The following is a 21,932-nucleotide window of genomic DNA, read 5'->3' as shown; positions in this document are numbered from 1 at the left end:
ACACTTCAGACAGATCCCCAGTTTCCCTTTATTTTTAGGTCTGCCTGGGTTATTAAAAAATCTTTAAAAACGGGTCTAGTGGGAGTGTTATGGTCCTAAGACCCTAGTGCCAACATGTTTCAGTCCGTAAGTGGCCGTAAAGGTCCTGGACTTTCTCAGGGCAATGGTCGGCCTCCCTGGGGGGCAGAGAGAGGGAAATCCCTATCCTGTCCGTAAGTCAAGGGCAGAGTAGCTGCTCCTTGTGTGTGTGACAGATAATTAATCTATCATGCGTAGTACTCCATCCAAACTTTGGAGTACACAAGGAGCAGCTACTCTGCCCTTGACTTACGGACAGGATAGGGATTTCCCTCTCTCTGCCCCCCAGGGAGGCCGACCGTTGCCCTGAAGAAAGTCCAGGACCTTTACGGCCACTTACGGACTGAAACATGTTGGCACTAGGGTCTTAGGACCATAACACTCCCTCTAGACCCGTTTTTAAGATTGTTTAATAACCCAGGCAGACCCAAAAATAAAGGTAAACTGGGGATCTGTCTGAGGTGTTTTAACTTTCAGCCCCCCCTGGGCTTTAACTTCTCTAAAGAGCTCCCAACACTGTGGTCGAGCCCACCCTGACTTATAGGCGTCAGGGTGACCCGATGATGAAGCATGACATCACTAGGGTGTGTGAGGGTAATTAAACAAAAAGGAATTGTTTCCCTGCTTACCCCACGGTGAAGTAACATATCTACCCCCACACTTCATTCTTCACATCTTCCCATCATAGTGCACCTTTTTGACCACTGGATGGTCAGATTTTGTAAACCGACCTAATAGTACATTGCAAAATCTGATACTGGTTGCAAAACGGCTGTCTGTAATTTGCACCCAGTCTTTATATGTATAATATGGTCCCTCATGCATTTCAATAGAAGCTGTTTTTAGAAGGCAGAATGATACACCAAACAGCCAATAGCATGAGTACGAGGAAATTAACCCACTCTTTAAAGAATTTTGTGCTGGGAAACCAAACCTAGAACGGAAACAGCATAGCTTTTAGATAGCATTTGATGGTTCATAGGCAGTAGAGTTTTGGCATCAGTAGTATCTGAAGAAACACATAGGTATCAGGATTGTGTACAGTTGTATCACTAAATATTGTGAACAACAATATCGACTGACATGAACATTGCGTCAAAAATATTGTTTGGCATAATATTGTGTTTCTATATTTATAATGTAAATGACAAAAATATTGTGTCAGAAATATAAGGACAGAATATCATCCCAAAAAAAGATAAGACCTTTGTTTTTAATGTTTTAAATAAATGTAGACTTTAACGGAATTTATTTAAAATAGTAAATTAGTAAAAAGAAAAAAAATGGAAAATAGACAGTTATTTACATGTAATATTATATGTATGTTTGTGTGTGTGCGTGTGCGTATGTATATGTGTATATATATATATATATATATATATATATATATTACCTACTGGCGGTCGCCAGTAGGTAGTTATAGTTAGGACCACGTTTCCATAGGAAAACCTCAACATTCTATTTTGAATAACTTTGGCGCCGGTCGACGAATCCTCGCGAATTTCTCAAAATAGGTGGGGCGCTACGCTCCGCTCCTACCCTGAAAGTCTCGGGGGGATCCGTCAAGCGGGGGCTGAGATAAAAGGGGGGTCCCAAAACGCGTTTTTCCCATGCATTTTTCCATAGGACCTTTAGAACGAGCTACAGCCCGAACGGCTGAACAGAATTACTCAAAATTTGGCAGAGAGGTAGTCCCTAGGTCAAGGAAGTGCCTTTTGTAGGTTTGGTGTAAATCTGTTCAGTAGATTCTGAGAAAATAGCCTTTAAATCAATATATATATCTGAGCCCGCTTACGGTACGCTTACCGTACGCTTACGGTAAGCGTACGGTGGCGTGCGCGAGCGCGATTCTGATTGGCTCTTAGATCTTAGTAAACATTCGAATCGGCCGAAACCAGGAAGCGGCGGCCGCCATTTTGTGTATTTCACTCTGAAAAAAAAGAGTGAAAACAAGGAAAGGGGGCAATGAGGAGAGTTACAGACCCCCTAACATTTGTAAGAGGGTCAAAGAAGGACAGAAAAGTACAAAGAAAACATTTATTGATTTTTAAAAAAATCACGGGGTACGCGTATGGTAAGCTTACGGTAAGCGTACGGTAGGAAAAAAAAAAAAAAAAAATGAAAATCAGATTTAAGTGTTTAGATATTAGGGGGCTCTAAAAAGAGCCGTTGTGTTTATGAAATGATTTTTTAGTGGTACCTACAAGTAAGTACCGATGCAGAGTCTAAGGTTCAAGAGGAAGACTCTGTTCCCTTCATCATTGAAGTGCACACCATCTCCTCTATAAATGTCTTGCATGTCATAACGCAAGTTGTTGTGGTAAATGGCACCCATACCATAGTCACGGAGGAAAGCAGAAACAGATTTGTTGACGTGCTTTCTTGCTTTGTCATCGCACCGCGTGCCCACCGTGCGTGCACGGCACTAACTGCGTAAAGTGGGCGCGCGGTGCGCGAAGCGCACCGCGTGCTCACTGTGCGCGCACGGTGCGCGAAGCGCACCGTGCGCGCACGGAACGAACTGCGTTAAGTGGGCGCGCACGCCACGAATGGCTTAAGTAACTTAGCATTTAAAAAACCGTACAAATTCACTGAAAAAACCATAGGTTTCACACACGTTATAGTTAGGAATTAGCATTTAAAAAACCTTGCAAATTCACTGAAAAAACCATAGGTTTCACACATGTTATAGTTAGCGGAAATTTTACTGATAAAAAACCAATGAAATTCCCCCGTTATAGTTAGTGCAGGCAACTATAACTCACGCGACCGCAATCTTCTGCTGATGACATATGTGTCTTTATGAAAAAAAAATATTTGTAATATATGTATAGCTAAAAATGTATGGAAGAAGACATGGGCAAATAAGTGTCTAAATACAGTATTAGCATCAGCAGAGGATTGCGGTCGCGTGAGTTATAGTTGCCTGCACTAACTATAACGGGGGAATTTCATTGGTTTTTTATCAGTAAAATTTCCGCTAACTATAACATGTGTGAAACCTATGGTTTTTTCAGTGAATTTGCAAGGTTTTTTAAATGCTAATTCCTAACTATAACGTGTGTGAAACCTATGGTTTTTTCAGTGAATATATATATATATATATATATATATATATATATATATATATATATATATATATATATATATATATATATATATATATATATATATATATATATATATATATATATATATATATATTCAAAGACACATCCACAAGAACTCCACATTTCTTTTAATTGACTATTAACAGTAAAGTTAACTTAGCAAACATATGTTTCATCTGAAAAAGAGTTTATTTAACAATAGATGTGTCGTTCGATTATCTCAGGCTGTTGTAGCTATTGTACTAATTTGTATTTTATCTGAGCATGTTTTTATTTGTATTTCTTCTGTGGTCGTTTATGGTTTTCTCAATGAAATAGAGTAAAGACTATTGATTGATTACAAACATATATATAGCTAACAAAAATATCTAATCTAGGTTAAATATACAAATTACCATATCAAAACAAGTTGAAATTAATACTTTAATCTAAATATTAAAATAACATACATTTATGTTATTTACAAAATGTATATTTTAACAATTTAAAACAAATTATAAAAATAACATTAACAGTAACAAAGTAAATTTAAAAGCAATTAAAAGATATTAAAGTACTAATATGAATAATAATTATTGTTTACAACAATAATATAAACTTTTCAAAAAACTGATTATTAGAAATAAAAACAAACGAAATTGAACAAAACTATAAAAAACACAATCAAATCACGTCTAACCAACATTAGGGAATGTGTTGAACTTTGAAGGGGTTAGATTTACTATTCCCACTCCAAATGAAGCAACAGAAGGGAAGACGTTTGACGTAGTCTAGGTTTGGTTTATTATTCCCACTCCAGTCGAAACAACAGTAGGGAAAGTGTTGGACTTTGGTGGGATTATATTTATCATATATATATCATTCCAATTTATATTATCTTTTTAGAAAACATTTACCTAACATAAAATTTATAAAATATATTTGATATAAAAAGACATGCTATATGCACTAAAAGAACAAAACATTAAAAACTTTAAATTAGGCAAAAATCCTACAACCTGAAAAATCACAAACACCAAAAGCATGACAAATAAAACAATATCTAAATTAATATATTACTTTAAGCAAATACAATTAAAGACATAATAATAATAAAACATAAGCATGTAGAAATTAATAAATAATTGAAATAAAACAAATGATTGACATAAATACATAATTGAAAAATACATAATTAATCACAATTAATCAATAAATGTAATTGAACAATTAATTAAAAAATATGATTTCAATAATGCCCCAGCCTATTCCATTACAAAACCAACAACCTGCAACAAGAATATACAGAGCTAACAAAAGTATAAACATTGAAGTATACTTTAACATTTGCAAATCAAATAAATAAAATAACAAATAAACAATGAAACAAACTGCATCATTATTAATCAACAAAATATTTAATTTGCAATAAGAAATAATTATCATTACAATTATATTAACTATAATACCTATAAATTATGAAGTCCTAATATAATTTTTTTTTAAAAAGAACACATTTAAAATACAAACTTTATTTTAAAAATAATAACAACTATACTAAGAATACAAACAACTGAAATAAAAAACAATGTTTATTAAATCTATATCAAAGTAAATGGTATTAAAAACAACAGTATTCTTAAAAATGATAATATATACCAAAAAATCAGGATTCCTACTTTAGATAATCTGTAGCATGATATTTTAGCAGTGATTATATTTTTGACGTAATATTTATATCACACAATATATCTGAATTAATATTTATATAATTCACAATTCTGTATGACTCTATAGGTGTGTATTTGTCTGTAAATTCACATACATTAGAAGAAAACACTGGTTTTCCACAAATGTTGGTTAAGTGCAGATGTTTTTGTGGCTCCCAGAAATGTGTCTAACAGTGCACTCATCAGTTTAGCAATCTTTCCCAATGTGGGAAATGTTGCCTTCTGTGGGATGCCATCACTTATGTTCCTGTCTGTATGTTCTGTAGTTTAATTTGTCAGATCATCTGTGATGTGAATGAATGCATGGGGAAGTTATATACCTCAAATGTATGTAATGTTAAGTCTTAACATGTACAACCTACTTCCTTGTAATTATGCAGATTAGTCACTTGAATCAACTCTCACATTGCTGTGTGGGCGCACTCTCTGTTCTGGGGTGCACACACTCATAAGTGTCCATGGTAATAGTTGAAAGACAAGTAATCCCACAGATGCACTATATTTACACAGAAAATCATGTATGGAAACACAACCTGATACTATAGGATGGAATGGCAGGCCAATCAATGTCTTGTGAATATTTGGCAGCATAAATCGTTTACGCTATCTGGATGTGAAGTTTGAATGAATCTTTTAGTGTAAACACTGATTCATTCTAATTCTTCAGCTCTGTTTAATATCATATCCAGAGTTTTTTGTTTAACTCCTAAGTGAGATCACCTTATAAGGTGATGTATACATCAGTGCCATTCACCTGCTCATTCAATTTTCTTGTGTAGTACTCTGTATTCATAATAACAAGGGTGCCCCTTTTTCTACCATCTGTAAGGTGATGTTGGGGTTCTCAGTTGGTGATTGTAACATACCTCTGTCTTTTTGACTAAAATTAATGTGTGAGTTACTTTCATTCAGTTGTATTTTTCATCATATCACTGTTAACTATTATTTAGAATTGTCAGGCTGATGGAGTAGGCTGCTCTATTCAGAGCTCCTCGAGGCCATCCTGATCTCTTGCCATTTCGCAAGAGCCCAAATACTTTTCTGGGCGATTGTAAGCTGCAATTGGGGCCCAAAGCACTTGGAGCACCGGAGAGGCCTGAACAGGTAGTGGACCTACCCTGGAAAAAGGTCTGCCCAGCGAGGGGCGGTGATGGCTGCAGCAGAGAACAGATGGTGAGAGCTGGAGCGAAGAACCCCTGAGTGTGCAGAGCGGGGTCCCGCGACCTCGACAGACCTAGCACTGGAAAGCGACTAACTGTGGTGAGCAGCAGCTACCTGCAGTGCTGAATCCGAAAGCTACAAACCCATCGGAGAGGAGCCTGGGCTTGGCAATCAGCCGAGAGCCCTGAAAGGAGCTCTGGGCACAAACCGATGACAGAGGTAGGGGACGGGAGCTTGGAACAGCGGCCGTCCTCCTGAAAACTTGAGGGAGAAGCAACGGTGTGAAACTCCGGACTGAGCCCACCTGAAGGTAGGAGTGTGGAGATCGAATAGTGAGGCGACGAGCGAAGCCTACTGCCCCACGATAATATTAGTGCGACTGCAGAGGAACCTGAACTGATCAGCGGCCTTGCTGGAAAAGGAACCAGCAGCATAGTACCTATACCCTGAGGGTGAAAAAGACAATTGTTACTGGCCCGCGGGCAGCAATTGGTGCGAGATAAGGAAGAAGGAGCCCCTGCTGTTAGAAGCCCAACTTTATCTGGGATTACATTAAGGGATCCTATGTAACTGCCTTTGGGTTCTACTTCCTTGCGTTACAACCAGCTGGAGTGGGGGATCTAAGGTGTGCTGCCTACTTCCCTCCTGACACGAATTGCTCGTCTGAAACAGTGGATCGCCAGGGCAAATACACTCTCTATTGCTGCCTGCTACCGTGGGGGCCCGCAGACCCGAGAACTGTTGTGCCCTCCCAGGAAAGGACGGAAAACTGACATCACATGAGGGGCTGCTACGGAGGACCAGTTGATCCAGTCAGCTAGGGGAACGGACAGAATCACGTGTGAAGGAAGTGACCCAATTAGGGCCACCCGGGTTACTTGCGACGACCTCTCAGCCTTCCATACAAATGAAGAGTCGATCAGATAGTAGTAGAATACAAACCAAGTATATTTATTCAGGTACACTCGAGCAGAGTCAAGTTTGACCAGCCTCCTGGGATTGCTGCAGAGGGACTGACTTCAGCAAGCATAGTGATACATTATGTACAATTCAGAACCAATAAAGACATGCCCTGACTGGAAATTTCCAGTTGGAAGCAGTTGAACAAAGAAGGTACAGAAGGATGAGTTTCAATCCGGAGACTGGGCACACGCTGTCTTAGTGCCAAGGCTGCTCAGCCTGTGCCCGGCGCTCTAAGGGTGGGAGCATGCCTATCAAATAGGAAAGGTATGCTATAATAAGAACAGTGTATTCATTAGTACAGCAAAGCTCAACCTAGGAGAAACAAAAACTATTGCAGCTGCTTTCAGCAGAGGCAGGGAGAGAAATTAGTTTCAATCATGACTCAAAATGGCGGACAAGCATAAAATGGTGCTGTGAATGCTAACTTAAGGCACACGATACATAAACAGCACAGCTAAAACATTTTTATTTCAACACGCATGAAAATTCCCACCAAATAACCAGCGCTCCAGCCTTATAGATAAGTCAACTGCCTGCGACAAACCTGTGGTCACCAGTGCACATATCTGGGTGAGACCCCGGCACCTAGATGAGAGAGCAGAGGGCCACCAGGCACTGACCAGACATATATATCGGAGGTGTGCACGCATATAGCTGTGGAGGCGACCGCCCTAATGCGACAAGACCTACCAATGACCCCACACTGCAGGATATACTGCAATCATCACTGCCTCCTAGCTAGGCTATGGAATCCAAAATCAACGCCATCACTACTAATCTCACCTTGCTTTAAAATGACCATAAAAACTGGCATAGAAAGTTACCACCAATGAACGAACGCTAGCGGAGCACCAGTGGATCGTGACCACGATACAGACAAGGCTAAAAGTCATGGAGACTAAAGTACGGATTTTGTAGAGCAGGGCAGAAGATGCTTAAAACTGGTCACGCCGCAATAACATCCGGGTAGTGGGTATGCCTGAAAAGCTACAAAATGCTGATGCAGTACAATTCATGGAACAATGGCTGAGAACGATTGTGGCCCCGGAGGGCCTCTTGGCATTCTTTACTTTGGAGAGGGCTCACCGGATCCCAGCTAGACTCCCTCCACCGAACGCTCCACCATGGCCAATAATAGCGTGACTTTTGCACTTCAAGGATCGGGGCTATATCCTGGTCCATGCAGGTAAGAAACAAGAGCTGAGACTAGACTATGCGACCATGCTCATCTTTCCCGATTTCTCCAGGGAAGTCCAGAAGCACAGAGCATCCTATAATGAGGTAAAGTAGAAGCTACGACAGCTTGGATTCCACTACTCAATGATCTTTCCGGCAAAACTAAGAGTAGTAACTCCTAATGAAGTGCAGTTTTTTTAATCTCCGCAAGAGGCATAGAATTGGCTTTTGGCTCGGAAAGAACCAACATCAGAGGTAGAAGGGGAGCAATGGCAGAGACAACATCAGAAGGGCAGAAGGAATCGAGAGTAAAGAAGTCGAGCTGCGTCGTCCAGAGCTGAGGCCAGTCTACGGTGCAGGAGAGTGATTGAGGTGAAAACACAACTAAGTGGCAGCCAGAAAGACGGAGAGGCATCGGAGCAACGTTCCCTCCCTCAGGACTCTGAATCAGACCCAGAATCGAATCCGTCTGAAAGTGCAAGCTTAGAGACGCCCAAGGTCATATGGGTTACAGCAGATAACATCATATAGGACATTGACTGATCGGTCAGGGATGAATGTAGAATCAGGACCACAAATGTAGCTAAACAGCCCATCCACAAGAGCCAAAGATGTGGCCTGAGCACCCACTCTGGACAGTGTCCTGCACTAATGACTGTTCGAGCGGGATGAGGGCTTGGTCGCTGAGGAACTGTGCGGAACGCCCCTCTATGCTGCAGAACTCTGTGGGAGTTCTTCCACGAACTATATTGCACATAAATGTGGTTTGGGCAGGTAGCATGTTGCTGCTTGTCCTGGGTTGGGGGAGTTGTGGCAGTTGGTTTCCGTTTTTGGCGATAGAGCATAGCGAGTCACACAGCAACACACACAAATTTAACTGGGCATTTGTAGAGGGGCAAGCGCGTCTGCACTTCGGGGGTGAGGGAGGCCCTTCCCCCATAACTTACATGCACATGACTAGTAATCAGGGGTATAAGGCAAAGCGATACAAGGTTTTCTCCTATTTACAGACGAGAGAGGCGCACTTTGCATTATTACAGGAGACACTCCTCACTGATAAAGAAGGGCAGGCACTAAGGAAACAATGGAGGGGTCAGGCGTATTTCACTACATACTTGGCATATGCCAGGGGGTACTCATATGGAAACGAGCTGGGGTCCCCCTCCCAAATTATAGACACGGAGGGCAGATATATATATATATATATGCTCCAAACATTGATCAAAATGCATTCTTTGCGACACTATCACATCGCTTAGCTCCCCCTACTGATGGCAACAACATTAATTGGGAGAGACTTTAATTGCGTTGCTGACAGCATACTAGACCGTGCACATCCTCCCTTGCTGGACTCCCAGATGACCTGATTAGCCAAAATGTTTACTTATTGGCACAAGCAAGGGGGTTGATAGACTCCTGGAGGTGCCTAAACCCACAGAGCCAGGATTATTCCTTTTTTTTCAGGTCTCCACGAGGTCCATGTTACACTAGATCTTTTCCTCTCCTCACGAGATGTGCACGGTGTGGTCAGCGCAATTGAATATTTACCCCTGAACTATCTCGGTCCATAACCCAGTACTACTACATCAGAGATAGGCGCTCCCTAGACCCTCATTACTGACATGGAGACTTAAGCCCGAGGCATTGGAGGACCAGTTCTTCCGAGAAACAGTCAGAACTAAAATATTTTGCTGATAATGCCGGGACAGTGTCAAATCCCAAATAGAATGGATGCCTTTAAGGCTGTGGTACGGGGTTACTGCATTGCTGAATCCATAGCGATTAGACAAACCCTACTGACTGACGTTGAAAAAGCAGAGCGGTGTCTACTAAACATAGAACTCAAGTGACCGGATCACCCATACGTTCAGCAGGAACTCCTAGAGACCAAGGAAGAGGTGACGACGATGGTAGAGAGTCTGCGCAGTTTTGACTATAAGAATTACATTGACAAAACGCATGCCGAAAGAGATAGATCAGGATCCTTGCTGGCATGGCTGGCTAATCCAGCTAAAAGAGGCTCCCCCATACTAGAGTTAGAAACTGGGGATGGCAGCAGAGTTTACACACAGGAAGGGATTAATGAGACATTTGCGAGGTACTATTCAGCCTTATACACTAGTGGATCTTCTATTGGACAACAGGAAATACGAGAGTATCTGGTGGAACTCCAGATATCCCGAATTACAGGGGGAGATGCAGATACACTGAGGGGGGGGGCATAACGACTCCGGAGATAGCTATCACTATTAAGCATATGGTGCGTAGTGAAACAGATGGGCTCCCGGTGGAGTTTTATGCCACATATTCTGCCAAATTGATCCCTCACATTGCAAAGGTGTGTGAGTCAGCTGACGAAACAGGTTTTCTCCAAGCCACTTCAAGAGTGGCTGTTGTAGTCCCCATACTGAAGCCAAACAAAGAGGCGGATCCTCACAATCTAGCTGCTGCCCTTTATGACCACGCTAGTGCATGAGGACCAAGCTGGGTTTATAGCAACTCATAGCACTGCGGGCAATATCAGACGCCTACTTACTTTCCTGGAGGCAAACAGGGAGAATCGGGAGGCGGCATCGATTTTTGCTGTTGACAGTGTTTGACAGCTTGGAGTGAACATACCATATAAGACGTTTTGGTGAATATGGGGCTGGGTGAAAGCTTTATAAAAATGGACAACACTATTCTACACTGACCCTACGGATAGAGTGTGTATGGGGATGACCATCTCCTACTGTGTGCCCTAGCCATGGAACCCCATGCATTGGCAGCCAGAACTGGACAAGCATATCGAGGACTGAAGATAGGACAAGTATGCCACCATATAGCGCTCTTTGTGGACGGAGATGAGGACTTAGCGGGGGCTTGAACTCTGTTGGAGGGATTTGGGACTGTTTCAGGGCTTAAGGTGACCTGGTAAAAGTCCTGACTCTTCCCAGTGACGGAGACAGGGCGTCCCCCCGAGGAACCTCGGAAGCCTGCAATGGAAACCTAGCTGATTGCCATATCTGGGAGTTCACATTTATCATACTTGGACGGATCTTTATGAGGGCAATATAAGGAGGGCCACACAGGGCCTGAGGACATCTATAGACTTCTGGCAGGCCTTGCCACTCTCTGTGGCTGGCAGGATTGTGCTACTCAAAATGGTGGCGCTCCCCCGCCTGTTATACTTCTTCAACAAACTACCACTGCGGATTCCCTCTGCCTTTTTTTAGGACCTGAACTCCCAGATGCGGGCTTTTGTCTGGGGGTCGGGGCCCAGCAGAGTTGCCCTTGCAACAATGCAACGGCCTACAGAGGCCTACAGAGGTGGAGGGAAAGGCCGCCCCTGATTTTAAGCTCTACTATATAGCAGCTCAACTACAGTGGTTGGTATGAAACATAGCTCTGGACAGGCGACAAGCGGACCATTTAGAAGTACCTGGCCCGCCATTACGAGGACTATTACAAATATTCCTCAGAGTGAGTAGGCCCACCGGGAAAGACCCCCGGGTGCTTAGAGTACAGACTAGATGCTGGAGTCGGGGACTACAAAAAATAAGTGAGGATCCCATACTTGCCAGATATTCCATTAGACATGCTACAGGCATTCAAGCATTTGGGTAACTGGAGGGCCCTAGGAACCTGGATGGAAAGTGGGGTGACAAAGATGGGTGACCTCTACCTAGATAATGAGCTCCTACAGTTCGAGAAGTTCTACACCGAGTTTGGATTACCACAGGGGTATTTCCTACTGCATAGAGCACTCACAGCAGCAATACGGAAACACTGGAAGATGGGCTCTACATAACCCCCATCCCAACAGACCTGTTACTTCTTAGCCTTGTCCGCGGGTACCTATAAAGTGGTTTCCTGTCTCTTTAGAGCACTACTTGCGAGTGGCTTGCGCCCTCTGGAGGTGCTCTGTCTCCAGTGGGAGGAGTATCTGGGCACCCGGATACAGGTAAATTACTGGGACAATATACTAATGGAGATACCTAAAGTATCCAGAAACGCACGCTTCAGGCTGATAAACTATTATGTCCTCTATAGGGCTTGTTTGACCCCCCCCAACGCATAAGCAGATACTTTCAGGTAGAGGGAGCCACTTGCCCTTGCTGCGGAGAAAGACTAGCGCATGTCCTACACATGCAATGGGCATGTTCACACCTAAGGGAATACTGGGAAGGAGTGACACGTGTAGTTGGAGGGGCCATCGACAAGGAGATACCTTGCAGGACTTGGCTTTGATACTAGCGAAACGTGAAATAACCAGGAACTAGAAATCAGTGAGGGGCCCGAAAGTAACCACTTGAAAGGCAGAACTCCTAAAATGGGAAGAATGTAAAGGAAGAATTCTGATGAGGGAAGCCGAGAGGGTGCTGAGACACATTGACATAGCCAGGACCGGGGTGACCCTCCTTCATGAACTAACACATCTGGACCGGGAGAATCAGGAAGCAGAGGAGGGAAACAGTTAGAGCATGATATCATTCCATGGACATGATGATAATACTGGGGTTACCGCTGTAGCTATTACTAGGTCTAAATCACATAGACGCTGGTACCAAACCAGTACTATATAAACCTCTACATCACATACTAGCTGGGGGATATTATATAGGCCTATATGTCCTGTATACACTCATCAACGTTGCTGTGGAGACCTCGCGGGGTGGGAGGAGAGGGAAGTTGAGTATTATAATTTTATAGCTTGTAGATTTAATGAACAACTTGGATGATACTTAAAGTGTATAATCCTGTAGAGTTTACGTCAGCAGTTTACACTTGCATTGTTGAAATGTACTGATATTATTATAAATGCTCAATAAAATGTATTTTTTTTTAAATTAAATATTTAGAAATATCCAGTATTTTGTGGGATATAGGTGCTTAAAGTACTCTTTGGTTTGGCCGTTTTATACAACCTATCACTGGAGTCCAAATGGGTAACTGAATGGTTACTGATGAATAGGGCCATCTAATTAACAAGTGCATTCATTTATTTCTTCCTTTTCAGATTACATATTTTCTTTGATTTCTATTTTATTACATTGCTTTTTGGAACACTACTGGAGGACTAATAATCCGTGTCCGAATTGTTTTGTGGATACAAAATAACTATGAGAACGAGGGGATATGTTGAAAACTGAGCTCATGATGTAAAAAATGTAGGGCATGATGGTCGTGATCAGTAAATGGAATGCATATCACGTTGGGATGATTAACAAATTGAAGATGCAAAAATGTTTTTTAATGAAACCATGATCAATAAGGAATAATTTGATTCAGAATTTTGAAAATAAGGATGTGCATCTGTGGGACTACTTGTCTTATGATAATTAGCAAGTTTTATATCTGCCATAATGTTTGTATAATAATTTCATGTTCTTCAGTGAAGCTTATTCCACGAAATGAGGATTGTCTCCTTCTTAAGACAAGAGATGACTAGGCTGTAGGGTGCCACCTAGTGGTGGTGCCAAATTACTGCTAAAGCAGTGTTATCGATGAGATCATGAGCAAAACATGGTATTGGGTAATATACAATTGTAGAGCTGTCATAATTGGCAGATTGGTTTTAGGTTTTATGTCATAGACACTAGGTCACAACTGTTGTTTGATCTTCTTTCAACATAAACTTAACTGATATTTAGTGTCTTAGATGGAGAACTGCTATTGCTGGCATCATAGCAGTTTTGTCTTTTTTCCATACATGTGCCAAAATGTTACTCCTCACAGAAATGTTATTCAAATTCAAATACTGTGTCTAGCACAACTTCAACAGAAATAGCAAAACTTGACAAGTCATTCCTTGCTTCATACCCTTTAATTGCGCTGTCATCATAGGCTTAACTCTGTTGCGTTGAAGCATTTCCTTCCTCGTCTGCCTTGTAGATCTGGCGTAATTTCATCTCTACTATTGGATTCAACAAGAATAACTTCTTCAGTAACTATACAGACTTTCATTAAATAATTTGTCAAATTAAATTATGTATGCAGATGTGTGATTGTGCCCCACAACACTTCTCCAGGCTTATCGGCTTGCTTGCCAGCTATGAACTTTAAACATGCTCCTTCCTGAACATTAGCAATCTGACTGATGAGGCCAGGCATTAATTGCTCAGCAGTCAAATAAATTATTTCTTTTACTGCTCATGTCCTCCTTATGCAGATGTCTTCCCGAATTAGACATACAGAAAAATAGAGAGGTTACCTTGTTACTTGTAGAAACAATAGATATAATACTGAGAAGGATTCAGCCACTGTCATGGCTCATAGAACTCCAACCACCTCAGACATAATCGCTGGTAACAGAAGAGTAACCACCTGACAGGAAAAGGCTGATCCCTGAACTGGAATCGCCTGTGAGTAAAGGAACAGTCCTCTAAATGGACATACTGGAATGGTGTTCGTATTTTGTGGACATCTTGGAATGGTGTGGCATTGCTTGCTTGCCTCTTGACCACGATGGCTGGTTCTCTTTCAGGATACTATCTGTCTCAGACAATCTTTCACCACTAGTGATTTAAAAATGAAACAACAGTGCTCAAAAATAAACACAGATCTGGAGAGGACACACACAGCTAAAGTTTGAAACTCTACGAACAGAGTATGAGTTGGCGAGCTCAGAAAGATACAAATATCTCCAACTGGGACATGCCGTACGCCAACACATCACAGAAGGGGAAACCCCTCCAGAATACTCTCCACTAGAGGACAGATTGTTGATCGACCCCATGAAGACCAAGGCAACCTCTTTAACATGTAAGAAAATCATGTATTACTCACCTAGCCCGGTGGACCCTTAAGGGGCATGGGAGATGGAAGTGGGACTCCAAGAAGATGATGATTGGGAGGAAGCGGTGCAAAGCCTGAGGGAGATAGCGCTAAGGGCCTGTTTTCGTCTCATCCAACTGTGCATCCTGCATGAGTCATATGCATCCAGACCAAAGCTACAGCGAATGGGTCTGGGTATGTCTAGGTATTGTGCGAGAGGGTACGGGGAGGTTGACTCCTTTTTTCATATTATTTGGGAATGTAGAAACATACATAATTAGTGGACGACAGTGACATGAACCATGTCACAGGTCACCAACCTGGAGATTCCAGTAGAGCCACAAAGGCCACTTTTGTGTGTAACAGGCGAGACAAAATAGGCTAAATACACACTAATATGGCTTAAAATAGCGACAAGTGTGGCAAAAAGAAATATAGACAGAATGTGGAGGTCAAATCGAACACCAGATTTGAGAGAATGGGAGGGAGACATGGATTGGTGCTCGGGGGCTGAGAAAGCAACATATAAAGCAAGAGGTTGCCTGCAAAAATGGGACAAAGTTTGGGGGCCATGGATTGCATATCGGGGTCAATAAACAAATGTGCGGGACTGGGGGTGTTAAAGTATAGATAGATCACAAAGGGGATAGAAATAGGATCCCACAATTCTAATGGATTACAACTGTAATAGGCAGAGTTCAGGTGGGAATAGGCTAACACCATAAGAAAAGAATTGTATGTGTTCTGATTCTTCCATTTGTAGTGATATCTATGTAATGATCTGATGTATTGAGCATTGACTAATAAAAAGACGTAACAAAAAAATAAACACTGATCAACTTGTGAGTGAGTTTAAGAACTCAACAATGCTACTGGTGTGCCCCTTCATCTAAGCTGCTCCCCAGAACTGCCTCACTCAGTAGATTTCTGCCTGAATTCCCTGTACTCTGCTTATTCCATTCTAGTTGTTGGGCTAAAACAGCTGTCATCAACACTCACAGCACCCCTTTGCGACTACAATGCACAGCACAGCAACTCCTAGGAATGTTTTCTCTCCCTCTATTCCCACCAAATGAGATGCAAACACCAAAACTATATCAGATTTTAGATCAAGGCCTTCACAATTCTTATCTGCTCTATTTCTGCTGTCATTTGAGATCACCACAGCCTGGTACACATACAAAACTACGAGTGCATGAGGAGACCCATTCAAATAACCTGACAACAGCATTTTCATTATGTGCTGACCTTTTTTAATAGGCAGAGTGTCACACAATCTACTTTTGATGTTTAGTGTCACTGAGTGTTTTCTTCCTCAATAAATATATACCAGCCGCTAGATGGTGAGTACTCCTCACCTGTTACTTTGCGCCTTCAATGAGGCACTTAGGCACCTGTACACTGCACTTAATAAAAGAGCAAGAAGCAGTGTTACAATATGCTTTTGGAACTGTATCCAAGTCTGAATGTACTGTTTCATTGCTAGCAAAATGAACTAAATGCGCTATTCATGAGCTAAGGAATGTGTTCTGTTTCAGAATACTGTGAATAAATGTACTCCTCTTTACCAGCTAAGTCAACCAACATTGTGCCCTCTTGAACATCTGGAGCCATCTGATACATTAAACATTCTATCTGCACCTTTACTTAAGCTAGTCTTTTTTTAGACTTTGCATGTAATGGGCGTATGAACTTGTCCTGATAGGGATGCTGAATGTGTCCAAATAGCATCTTAGTGCTCCGGCAAGAAATGATGGAAGGAATGCTGAATAAATCAAGCATTCTATCCCAGTCAAGAGATCTGGGTTAAATCCATCATTCTTTTGCTCACTACGTCATCCCAGTTTGGACCCAGCCATATGCAAATCAGTCATAGCCCTGCTCCTCACTGGAACAGTCCAGCCCGAGCTCCCAAGCCGGGTCCTCCCTTAACCAGAAACAAGCACCCTGGGACCAGTTTCGGGGTAGTGAACAAAAGAACGATGGATTTAACCAAGATTTCTTGACTGGGGTGAATGTCTGATTTATTCAGCATTCCGTCCATCATTTGTTACAGCATCATTTTCCCCCTAGGTTGGATGGGTATGCCCAGATGTGGGTCCCTTGCTCGTTGTGCCACTAGATTCAAGCTAGACTGGCTGATAAGGGATGATATCCCAAAACCGGTCCCAGGATGCTTGTTTCCGGTTCAGGGAGGACCTGGCTTGGTAGTTCCGCTGGACTGTTCCCATAAGGAGCCGTGTCAAGACTGATTTGCATATGGCTGGGTCCAAACTGGGATGGCATAATGAGCAAAAGAACAATGGATTTAACCTAGACATCTTGACTGGGTGCGAATGTCAGATTTATTCAGCATTCCATCCATCATTTGTTGCCCAGCATTTTTCGCCCTAAGTGGTATGGGTTTGCCCAGATGTGGGTGTCTTGCTCATTGTGCCACTAGATTCAAGGTAGACTGGCTAATGAAGGGTGATACCCTGAAAACGGTCCCAGGATGCTTTTTTCCGGTTCATTAAAGACTCAGCTTTGCAGTTTGGGCTAGACTGTTACCATAAGGAGCAGAGTCAAGACTGATTTGCATATGGCTGGGACCAAACTGTGGTGGCGTAGTGAGCAAAAGGACGATGGATTTAACTAAGATATCTTGACTGGGGGTGAATGTTTGGTTTATTCAGCATTCCGTCCATCACTTGTTGCTGCAGCATCTTTTATCCTAAGTGGGATGGGTACGCCTAGACATGAGTCCCTTGCTGGCTCGCTGTGCCACTGGATTCAAGTGTGCCTGGCTGATGAGGGTTGATACCCCGAAACCCAGAAATGCTTGTTTCAGATTCAGGGAGGATCCAGCTTGGCAGTTCGGGCTCTACTGTTCCTATGAGGAGATGGGTCAAGACTGATTTGCATACCGCTGGGTCCAAACTGTGATGCCGTAATGAGAAAAAGAAAGATGGATTTAACCCAGATCTCTTGGCTGGGGGTGAATGTTCGATTTATTCAGCATTCCGTCCATCATTTGTTGCTGCAGCAAATAACATCTTAAACATAATCGGGCTAAGATACTTCAAAGTGTAACCACCAGCAAAACCCTTAATAGATTGCCTGTTGTGAGCCGATTTAGTCACATATGCAGTGAAAAGGAAACTCCTGATACCATATATGAGCAATAAGAAATCGATAGTGCTATGTAGATAATTGATGAATGTAGTTTTCACATGGAATTTCCCATGACTGGTATTTTTGATGCCTTAAAAAAGAGGTTTTCACCTCAAAACACGTGTGCTGTGTTGGAGATTGACGATTTGATGAAATGAAATGAAAACAAGTTTAAATCATATTTGGATTACATTATCTTTGACTTTTGGAATGGCAGAATTTGAAGATTTCTATTATTGAATGATACAGAGTGCAACCTCCTTTAAGAAAAAGTTAACTGTATGCCACACCTGTGGGGTTTGGTGTTGTAGGTTTGAGGTGCTGGGCTCATTGTTAGACTATTGGAACTTTAACAAAACCCTCTGTGCCTACCTTTGTACTTGTTTTATGATAGTTTTCACAATGTCATCATAACCACTGTTGGGATCCTCAATTATAGAAATGCTACAGGGAATGGCAATGCAAAATGGGTGAGACCAGGAAAAGCCTATTAATAATTTTCACAACTAAGACGTGAGCCAAGAAGGATCTTACTCCTGCCCTCAATGCACATCTGAAGATTCCCTCAAAAGACGCACTATCCACTTTAAAACCATCAGAGGATCGTGTTTTAGCCACTATTTCCCCCTGAAATCCAGCCTTTAACACCTTTGATGACTTTCACCTCTGCCACATCCCAACCCATCAAAAAGAAGCGGGCCGCTATAAAGAAGAAAAAATCAATGGGAAACGGTAAAGAACAATCTGACTAGAACAAAGCTTTCCTCTGATAAAGAAAATGGAATGCACAAATGTGGGTATGGAAAACAGGAACATAAGCATCAAAGGCCACGGATATGGCCTCTGTGTGGGTGTCAGAAAAAAGATTGGTTCAATATCTGCAAATCCTCCTGCAAAAATACTCTGCTTAGTATAGAAGGCTTACTGTCACTCGCATCCAAAACTTGATGCTCACCTCGGGGCAATCCCAGAGAAGTAATTATATATTTTTTTTAATATTCACAGACCATGTTCACCCTCAACATAGCCACGGTGAATAAATATCCTGAGACTTTGTCCAGGTCACCAGAGTATGAAGAAAGAAATATGAGGTAGTTTGAGATGATGCAACCTCAGGCTTTGCAGTCATATCTGGAGTGAACACTACTAATAAGGCATATCTTTGTGTTCAGCGAATTACCTATACAACCTTACCCCAAATGTGATTCCTAAATTTGTCCATGCTAATTTTTCTGCAGTTTGTGCTATTCTGGCAAACTTGGAGGCACTCTGTAAAGGTAGCAGAGGGTTAGAGGCCACTTTCATTTTAGTCTTGCTTCTATGTTCGCATCAATTAGAAAATGTCAGGAGAATGATATCCTCACAGTCTTTGGTTAGTTTAGAAATGTTTGTGTTTAGTAATGGGCTGTCACCTAGAGCTACCTGTATGTGGAGGGCTTCTAGGGAGGGTAGTTTGTCTCTCCAGGAGATCCACTGCAGTTCTGCAGCTAGATAATAATGTTCTCAATTGGGTTCATCCAGAACCCCTCAGTAGATAATCTGGTAATGGAGTATTTGTGTCTTCAGCTTCCTGATATCAGGTCCTTTAGTCCGGTGTCTATTTCTGTAAAGAAGCACCTGGGTGGGTATAGTGGCATGGTTGCAAATAGGGAGAAGAAACATATTACTACAACAATCTTGAAGATGGCTATTTTACCATCACCTCAGGGGGAAGTTTATTCTGAGACATCACAGATGTCAGGGTACCTGCCACTATTTTCATCAAGTGGCCATCAAATAAGTCTAATATTTTTGGGTACTCTCAGTTCTTAATGTTTTCAAGTTCCCATTTCAGTGGGTTATTGAGTAATTGTATTTTTTTTTTTTAAATTTCTTTTTATTTGCATTTCAACAACAGTACAAACACAATACACTGCAGAATGTATAGAATCCAGTATAGACGAGACAGTCACCTCCATATACAACGATGTCCATAATGCCAATAGGTATCCACACAATAGTGCCAGAGCGAGACACAAGAGCGGAATCTCCCCTCGTCTCAGCCCCCAATACACCCCCAACATCTCCCACATCTTCAGCGTCAGCCGCTGCAACCCCTCAGCAATCTCGACATCTGTCTCCCCCCGGTCATCCGGCTCGAGGGTCAGCGCCCTACAACGGATCGAGCGGTGTTTGAAGCAACCACTGTGAGAAAGGGCCCCATATGTCCCGCGGGCGCGTGCGTGGTGGCAGGAGCTCCCAGAAGAGGGTGAGCTGCGTCTGGCAGTATACAACACTCTTAAGCCACTCCCTGATAGTAGGCGTTGTGGTAGCCCCCCAGTGTATCGCAACCTGGCGCTTAGCAAGGAGGAGGAGCATGGCCGGCAGTCGGCGATGTTTAGGCTTGATCATATGTAGGATCCCCAGCAGTGCAGTCTGAGGGGTACATGGAATCGGAAGCTCCGTAATGAGACACACCAGCCGCAGCACCTCCTCCCAAAAGGGGGCGATCATGGGACACTCCCACGCCATATGCAAGAAGTCAGCGCTACGCGCAGTGCATTTCCAACAGTTGTCCGTGTCTCGTAAGCCAATACGATGAAGTCTGCGTGGGGTGCGATATATCATATGTATGTACTTGAAATGGATAAGCCGGAGTCTGTAGTTAGGGGATAATGTCTCAAGCATTCTGCAGCATAGGTCCCAGTGGGCATCGAGAATTTCAGTTCCCAACGCAGCGCTCCACAGATCGCGCGCCGCCGGGGTCACCACTGGATGATCGCTTTGCATGCGGCTATATAGACGAGAAATCAGCTTGCGCCCCGATTCCACCTTCAGGACATTTTCCAGAGCCATCAGACTGGGCGGCGGCTCCGGGAATGTCGGGAACAGTGCTCTACATGTGTGGCGAAGCTGGTGATGTAGCAGGGCGTCTAGCGCCGTCGGGGCCTCCGCAGCGCACATCTGCGGTAACGTGATGAAGACACCATCAGGAAAGACGTCTCCCGCCGTATGGAGACCCCGAGACGCTGCGCGTTCTCCCGTTTTCATGCTCTGTAGCGGGGGCCACATGGGGTTCCCGCGCAGCGGGATTGCCGACGTATAGAGGAGATCTAACTTGGCCCGACGGCGCAGTCCGTCCCAGGCCCACTGAAGCGCACGCACCGTATCGATTTCGTTCCGCCTGCTCTTGTGTGGCGCATATAGGGCAGTGCGGAGCGGGAGCGGGCCAACCATGTCCGCCTCTATCGCCACATGTGGCTGATACGGCGTGGGGTGTACCCAATAGTGCAGGAATTGCGCCTGCGCACAATACGCATACAGCGCGAAGTCTGGCGCCGCCATACCTCCCTGTCTTTGTGGGAGGGTGAGCGTCTCCCATGCTACCCTCGGCTGTCTACCCCCCCACACCAGTTCGATCATGAGCGATCGTATCTTGTTCAAGAAGTGTTTAGGCAAGGGGAGGGGGATATTAACAAAGAGGTAGAGGAGCTTGGGCAGTATGACCATTTTGGTCACAGCTATCTTACCCGCCAGGGACAGGGGCAGGTGTTTCCATCGGCCTACCCTTTCCTCTATCCACTGCACGACCCTCCCGTAGTTCTCCGTCCACAGTTCCTGCATGTCCGTGCTAACCCATACGCCCAGGTAGCGCACCGGCCCGTCCGCCCACTTCAGCGGGCAATCCGGCGTGAAGCGGGATGTCGCCTCCGTTAAGGGCAGGAGGACCAACTTCTCCCAATTAATAGTCACCCCTGAAAGCAGACCATACCTCATCAGTTCACTCGTCATTGGGGAGAGGTTAACCTGCGGGTCAGTCACATAAAGGGTGATATCATCCGCGTAC

The 21,932-nt window shown here is 43.2% G+C and overlaps 1 protein-coding gene across 1 annotated transcript in view; it reads left to right on the top strand.

The window, feature by feature from the left end:
* TBC1D19 (TBC1 domain family member 19) overlaps positions 1-21,932 on the top strand; it is a 1,311,239-nt gene that overhangs the window by 504,634 nt on the left and 784,673 nt on the right. The gene's annotated exons all lie outside the window — the stretch shown is intronic.

The sequence above is a fragment of the Triturus cristatus genome, chromosome 2_2 (assembly GCF_964204655.1).
Source record: "Triturus cristatus chromosome 2_2, aTriCri1.1, whole genome shotgun sequence".
Classification (NCBI taxonomy): Eukaryota; Metazoa; Chordata; class Amphibia; order Caudata; family Salamandridae; genus Triturus; species Triturus cristatus.
The sequence above is the reverse complement of the archived record's forward strand: the minus strand, read 5'-3'. Positions and strand labels throughout refer to the sequence as shown.